The following is a 7,996-nucleotide window of genomic DNA, read 5'->3' as shown; positions in this document are numbered from 1 at the left end:
CGGTTTAAAAACCCGAATTAGATTTAACTAGCAAAATCGGCCTTGAGTATGATTAGTTTTGATAGAATTGCTTAGAGCTGAAGATTAGTTTTGATGGAATTGCTTAGAGCTTCTCAGATGGAGCAAGGATTCTTCCCTGGCAAGAGTAACTCATGGTTGGGGCTTGTGAAGTGTGTCTGTGCGATTCTAAAGGATCTTGATGCGGGGGAATGGCCTTGGAAGATGTGCTAGAAAGATTAGTGGAATCAGAATATTTTACTAGTTGAAAGTGGGCTATGGTTTGTGGCTATATCTGAAGGATTGCATTGTTTGGGGAATGTTTGTGGGACATATCGATCGCATTCAGAGGATGGTTATATCATATCGGACAATTCAAGCAGAGGCAACTCTTATATTTGGGGGTCAGCCGTGAGATAAGCTCCGAGTATGGAAAATATGGAAATTTGGGTCTTTGAGCTAAGTTAAAGGAAGTATTGATTGATAAGGTAAACGAGCAGTGATATTGACATATTTCTTGCTTGTGGAGGCTTCCGTGTGGTTATAATGAAGATTTCTCGGTTACTGCCAGCTTTCATACTCTTCTTCATCATTTGAGGATGACGATTGTTTAATTGGTATCTGATGTAACAACCTGTTTAGTCCCTTAGGCGTTTTGTCACGACCCAGCCCCGTGGGCCGTGACTGGTGTCCTACTTGGACACCCATACGTACCCACCTAACAAATCCGACATACCAAATGGCTAATCCGCTCAGACATACATAAGCCCATACGTATATAACATACGTCACACGAACACACATACGTATATATATATACATAATCTGTACATAAGCCGTCGAGGCTATCATAACAGACAGTCGCATATCACACATACTTACCGCATGCTGATAACCCACACCCCACGGGTCGCGTGCACCGGACAACATACGTATCGGGTAATCGTAAGACGGGACGGGGGCCCCGCGTACCCAAATAGTCATATATATACGAATATATGAACAACGTAAAATATATACCAAATATCGGCTCCGGATCAAAAGGGAGCTCGTCCGTCATCAAAGCAGACCGATATCCTGTGCGGATGCGCCCGCCCGCGGGCATGCACGCGCCCCCGCCGAAACGGGGGTCGATGCGAAATACGTACTCGGTATGTGGCGAAACATAACATATATAATTAAAATAACGGTACGAGATATGTAAAATCGTGGCCGGGGGGACGGTACGTAAATAGAGCGGACGAACCGGTTCATACGCAGTCGGGACTTACGGAGGCGGACGGACGGTAGTCATAAGCCGAATCAAACTTACGCGAGCGTATGGCGAGATTCCCGGACGAATCCGGACCTCAATGTATGGCGGACGAATCGACCGATCGTACGCGCGAACCGTGTCGAGCGAGAACTCGCAGTCGTAATCCAAATCGGACATACAATCGAGCCGTACGTAATCATGCATGCGCAGTCATAATCACATACGGACGGACATATCGGATTTCTTTCTACGAACGGTATCCGGCCCTTTACAAGGGACGCGGTATCGAACCCGCCCCGTAGTACGGACGCGCGTGGACGACATCAAATCATATGCCATCCGGCCGCCATCCCCGTAATATCACATAATCGGATCATAGTGTGTCATATCGTACCATATCAAATACGGACGTATCCCGCCCGCACAATCCGAGGGACGCGGTGAACAATGCGGTGGGGTGCGCGACCATGTATCTCGGCCCGGCGCGGTGGGAAGCATCGAGACATCCACGAACGTGTATCCATGAGAAACCATATACATACGGACGACATACGTACGTAATCAAACCGAAGTAGTTCGGAAGATAAGTCGGGACGGAATAGGCGGATCATATCAAAACAGTATCCGTAATCGTACCGTAGGTCGAATAATATTCGGACTCGGTAAAGGACAGTCATAATGCTCGCTAGTTAGCGGACGGAACATAATTAAGAGTTATCTACGAAAAACATGGTATTAGTAAATGTATCGATTTGGACCTTACCGGAGTTTCGAGGTATTGTGGGCCCACCGGACCCAATCATAATAAAGTACGTAAATTATAGATAATACACCTTACGGAAACCGTCCATAATCATTTTAGAACGTTTCGACTCCATTTATGGAGGTTACATACTTATAGGTCAATTTTAGAAGAAAAGGTTGATCTTCTTCGACGGATTTTGCGCTAAATTCAATCTCGGATTACGAGAAGCGTAAATGTCATCGAGGCTCCCTGTCAAGCTGTCGTCGACCCAGAACATGCCAAAGAAAGATAGGAAGGCTTTACATACCGGATTTCGCCTTACGCGCGTCCAATCTCAATTCCCGTTTCGTCCAAAACCGCAAATGGTCATTCTTACCAATTACTATTCATGCAAACTAACATTTCAATCTTAGGGTCATACTTGGCTACGAAATTTCGCTAAAGACTTCCCCTATAAATATGACCTCCCCGAGATTCAACTCGGCTCAAAATAATCGACAACAACCCAACAACAATACCAATGATCACAATGAAACACAACAACCACAATGTGCTTACTTTCCAACATAATGCCATAATTCTCATTTCAACTTCATACTTTCAAATCAATACTAACTCAACCCATTAATCCTTTGTTCATGACATAAGAATCATCACAACACAATTAACTTATCAAACAAGACAATTCATTTTTATTTCCACCTTTCCATGGCTCACGGCCATCATGCATATTTCCAAGTTCAACCCAATTTATTCAACTTCCAATTCCAATATAAATTCTACCAAAACTACAACTAGAATGTAACATAGCATTCAACTTATTTCACTTATACAACACTACACTGCACTTTTGACTCCACACCACACTTACAACACACAAATTCTTCATACTTCTCATTCATTTCATAAGATCATAACAACATAATCAATATGCTAACAAGTTTAACAATTTTCCTTCATACAACTACTAGGTTACCCACAACACACTCACACACATGCACGGCTAACACACTCACAAACACAATTCCATGATTTCCATACCATCCCACTTATTCTAACATCCACAAGTCTTCCATAATATGAAAGAAAGCATGAAATTCTTACCTTTTTCCAATAGCTTCTTCTTGCCAAACAAGCACTCCCTTGACTTGAAAGTTATACCAACTTGTAAAGCACCTTGAACTTAGTATGAATACAAGAAGAACAAGATTCTAGGATCAAAGTTGGAAGGCTAACAATTTTTTTCTCTTCTTTCTTTTTCGGCCGAATGGCCTCTTCTCTTGTCTTCTTGGTTTTTCTTTTAATTTCTTGAATATTCCAAGGATGAACATGTATATATACATGTCATCCCTTCTAACAAAGTGGCACATGGTTGGCACATGATCACTAAAATGGGTTTGGGCCATGCAATGTTGGCCGGCCACCCTATGGATTGGGCCAAGCTTGCTCTTCTTTTTTTTTTGAGCCCAATTCTTCGCGAATCACATTTTTATAATTCCCGACAAATTTCCAAAATTCCAATTTTGCCCTTAGGCCTTCTCCAATATTCTAGCATCCATACTTCCATAACCGGCATACACACATTAAGAAAATCCAAACTTGACCTCATTCCTGGCAAGTCAAGGTTACTTCCAAATTTTAGAATGCGCAAAAATGCCGGATGTAACACGTTTTGACCCATTTACCCCTGTTGACTTTCTCCTAGCCTCGTTAGAGCATTTTTGACTTGTGATCATGGGTAGAGCGGTTCCCGAGGTGATCGGGTGAGCCTTGTTTTGCTTTCAAGGAAATTAGAAGTTCTAAGTTAAATATGTGAAAAACCTTTGACCAATAGTTGACTTTTTGATAAACGGACCTCTTTGAGATTTTTGTCGGTTCCATTAGGTCCGGAGGGTCGGTTATAACTTGGTGGTGTTACATCCCGTACTTTTGTACGCAAAGTCTCGTCGTGAGTTAGTTGACGAAGATTTAAAAGGAAAGGTTGTCGTCAAGGTCATAAGGAATTATACATGCTCATTCTTCATACATGAGAGCTTGGTATCATTTTTAGTAAATATCGGGGAGGTTGGATGTCAAGCGAATCGAAAAAAATTAAGTTTGTTGAAACTTTGGGGAAATTTGGCAGAATTCCGGGCAGAAATTTTGGGTCAACTTGCGAGGGCCATATCTCCTAGAATATGAGGAGTTACGGAACTCATAACCTATGCATTCATAAGTTTAGCGAGTCTACTTTCCAACGCAACTGATAGATCTGCATTTGCATTTCGACGCAGGGAGATATGGGCCGTCGATGTGTCGACGACCCGTCGAAGTTGAGGTGGTGTAAAATTTCCAGAACTGTCCAAATGCGTACATATCACGACTTGGCCTTTATTTTCTTCATTTTCCACAAATGCAAACCCTCTTAAACACTTTTTAAATATTCCTAACTTGATTCCATCAAAAGTTAATCAAGAAATCATCGTAAAGGCGTGAATTAGAAAGGGGGAAGTGATGTGCTAGTGATGGTTGTTGTGCGGCTGCTCGTTTGAGTTGAAAATTGAGGATTTTTCCTGGAATTTTTGGGTGTTCAAGGTAAGAATATGATCTTAACTTTGTTATTAAATTATGTGTGAAAGAACTTGTTGGTTTTAAGGTGAAGATATATGTTTTGCAAGACATAAAGTGAGTTGTTGGTATGGCTATCTTATGGATTGATAATGGATGGAAATTTGAAGAGATCTTCACTTGTTTATATTATCGTATACTATACTTGTTGTTGTTGATGATGTTGTGTATATTGTGGGTTGTTTGGGAGTTGGACTGGAGTAAGAATTAAAGGGGAAATGCTGCCCAAATTTCGTTAAGTTTCCTTCGTACTTGGAATGAATAGTTAGGGGTGTATATGGCCTAACTGTAGTATATTATTTGATTGTAGACTTACAAGCTCGAGAAGTATACGTTGGCTATTTAGATAGACTTCCAGGTATGTGAGGGTAGCCCCATTCATTCAAAAAGGCATGATTCTTATATTTTTTTCTTTTCTATATTTTCATGACCATCTTACATTCCAAGAGTTGAAAGTTCAAGATTGTTAAGAGTTCCTTATGAGATAGTGATGGGATATGTTTTATGATAATGATGAGGTTGATGATTCTAACTCTAAAGATTCCAAAGTTTATGAGTTGATGTTTTTATAAGGTTAGTGATGGGATGTGTTTTATGATAATGATGAGGTTGATGATTCTAACTCTAAAGATTCCAAAGTTTATGAGTTGATGTTTCTATAAGGTTCATGATCATATTCTATGTTTCTCCTTGATGATTGTTCATTGTTGTTAGTCTCACCTCATTTCACTAGTTCCTTCAAGGTGAGACATGACGATCATGACTATTCCATAATATAATCGGAGGTTACCGACCTTACGTCACTCCGATTAAGTTATAGCTTTTCTTGAGCTCTCATGCGTGCATTATGTTATGTATATGTATGATTACACTGCGCCTATTTGGCCGGACATGACACCACTTTGGTGGGTGGCTTATGGATAATGATAACACCGCGCCTATTTGGCCGGACATGACACCACTTTGGTGGGCGGCTTATGGATAATGATAACACCGTGCCTATTTGGCCGTACATGACACCACTAGTGGGCGGCGTGAGATGATTACCCCGGACGCGGGCTAATGATGTTATTGATTCAGACAGTTTATGTATGTATGTGTGATATGTTTTAAAGGTAAAAGTGAGCATGCATGATTCCGCCTCAAGAGGCAAGTAGTTACAGTTATCCTTTCTTCTTATGCTTTCTATATATCTTTATTATGTTATCATATATGCCTTACATACTCAGTACATTGTTCGTACTGACGTCCTTTCTTTTTATGGACACTATGTTCATGCCCACAGGTAGGTAGGGAGACGACCTAGATATCTAGGAGCTCTATCAGCATACATACAGGAGCACTCCACTACTCCAGAGTTGCAGATTTTTGGTATATTCTTTTGCACACATATTTGGGGTACAGCGGGGTCCTGTCCCGTCCTTATGATTTCAGCATTCTAGTAGAGGCTCGTAGATACATATGTGTGGGTAGTAGGTGTTATGTGATCTCTTTGGTGTATATCCTGTGTACTATTTTGTAACCTCGTGGGCTTATGTATATACCTATATTTCGAGGAGTAAATGCAGGTTATTCCATGATAAGCCTGTATTGAGATTTGTATTTATTCAGGTTGAGCATGACATGTGGTGCTCGGTAGTCTAGCTCCGGGTACCCGTCATGGCCCTTAGCTGGGTCATGACAACAGTGGAATCAAAGCAGTTCCGTCCTAGGGTGTGTCTACGAGCCGTGTCTAGTAGAGTCTTGTTTATGGGTGTGAAGCGCGCCACACTTATAAACAGGAGGCTGCAGGGCATTTAGGATTATTTCCCTTCTTTCTTGTTCTAGATCGTGCTGTAGAACCAAGTCATAGGATATGAATTTCCAAACTCTAACTCTAATTGTTTGAGGCTGAGAGATGGTTTCTACAGGAAAAGAGATGAGTGGTTCAAGGGTTACAGAGATAAGTTATTCTTATGAGACCGAGCCATCTAAGGGTATAACTTTTATAGAGACTAATCCGTCAGAGATTCAGGAAGAATCAGCAGAACAGGTGAGGAACCGACAAATAATGGGAGCCAATCTTCAGGTCTCATGTTATGAAAGGGTATTTAATGAAGCGGGTTCTTAACGCGTAGTAGAGATGTTATAGAAGGGAGAACCTCCTTATCTACCTTTGGGACAATTTGTGCTAGATCAAGCCTCCAGAATAGGATCAAGGTAAGAGTTCCCTATAGCATTGAGTTAATAGTGATAATGAAATACAAATTTGATTGAGTAATTACAGAAGGGAGTAAAGGAGCTTATGCAGAAAGAACGTCTTATGAGTAAATAAACTTTTATTTAAGAGGATTGATTAACAAAGGATTTAGGAAATAAATTTGATGTTTTGCAAGAAGGATGCCCAGATATGGTATATGAAGTGAGCTTTATTGTCTTATATCCTCCTTTTCATACCAATAGCCCTGTTTGGCTGAGTTGTGTATCATATGTATTTATAGGGGTTTTATGGGTAGCCTGTGAGGCATTGGATGTACTTTGTGGGTTGTGTGCAGGTTTGGGATAGCAAGAATTACAGAGGAAATTCTGCTAAAATTTCTCAAAATTTAAGCTACTTGAGTGTATATGTGCTGCAAGGGTAAGATGACATTATAGATCAAAGGAGTTTAGTAATGGGTGATTGAAGGAGGAATGTGACCCTATGTGAGAGAGAAAAATAGTAAAATGCGCTACCGTAAGTGAGGGAGCGGATATAGAGAAGTACGAGAAAGAATTAACATGTTCCCTACGAGGAGAAATTAAAAGAGGACTCAAATGTTTAGGGAAGGCCAAAAGAGGCGAGTTGTTTCGAAGGCAGTTTTCCGATCTACATACATATGGGTCGTGTTGGTCTCGAGTACTAAGATTTATCTCCAAGATTTTGAGGCGTTGAATATGTTATTTCATGTGTACCAAGGTATGACCTCATGAATATTAAGTATCCAAGGATTAATGGTTAAACGAATCGAAGTCGGAAGAAGATTGAGCACTATGCAAGCAATAGGCAGATTGATGAGCCGTCATGTTATATCTCGTATTTTGTACGTTCGAGTAATTTAAGATAAACGCGGGAAGTTAAGAGCAAGGCTATGGTTTTAATCTTGTTTGGCGAATAAGTTGTTTATGAAAAGCTTGAGGTGAAAATATTAAGAAAGGCTAGGGATAAAAGGGGAAAGAGCTGGCAATATGAGTCCATGGAAATATAAGCGGAAGGCTAAGGGTAAAATTGGAATTTTGAAAAATAGTTTCATGAATTACAAGAAATAGTCACAAAATAAATGGGCTTAAAAAAAGGGGGGGGGGGGGGGGAAAAAAGAGGCCCAAAAAAGGGGGGGCCCGGGCCCTGGCCAATTAAAAAAGAGACCCCGAATTAA

The sequence above is a fragment of the Lycium ferocissimum genome, chromosome 4 (assembly GCF_029784015.1).
Source record: "Lycium ferocissimum isolate CSIRO_LF1 chromosome 4, AGI_CSIRO_Lferr_CH_V1, whole genome shotgun sequence".
Lineage (NCBI taxonomy): Eukaryota > Viridiplantae > Streptophyta > Magnoliopsida > Solanales > Solanaceae > Lycium > Lycium ferocissimum.
Note: the sequence above shows the minus strand (reverse complement) of the source record.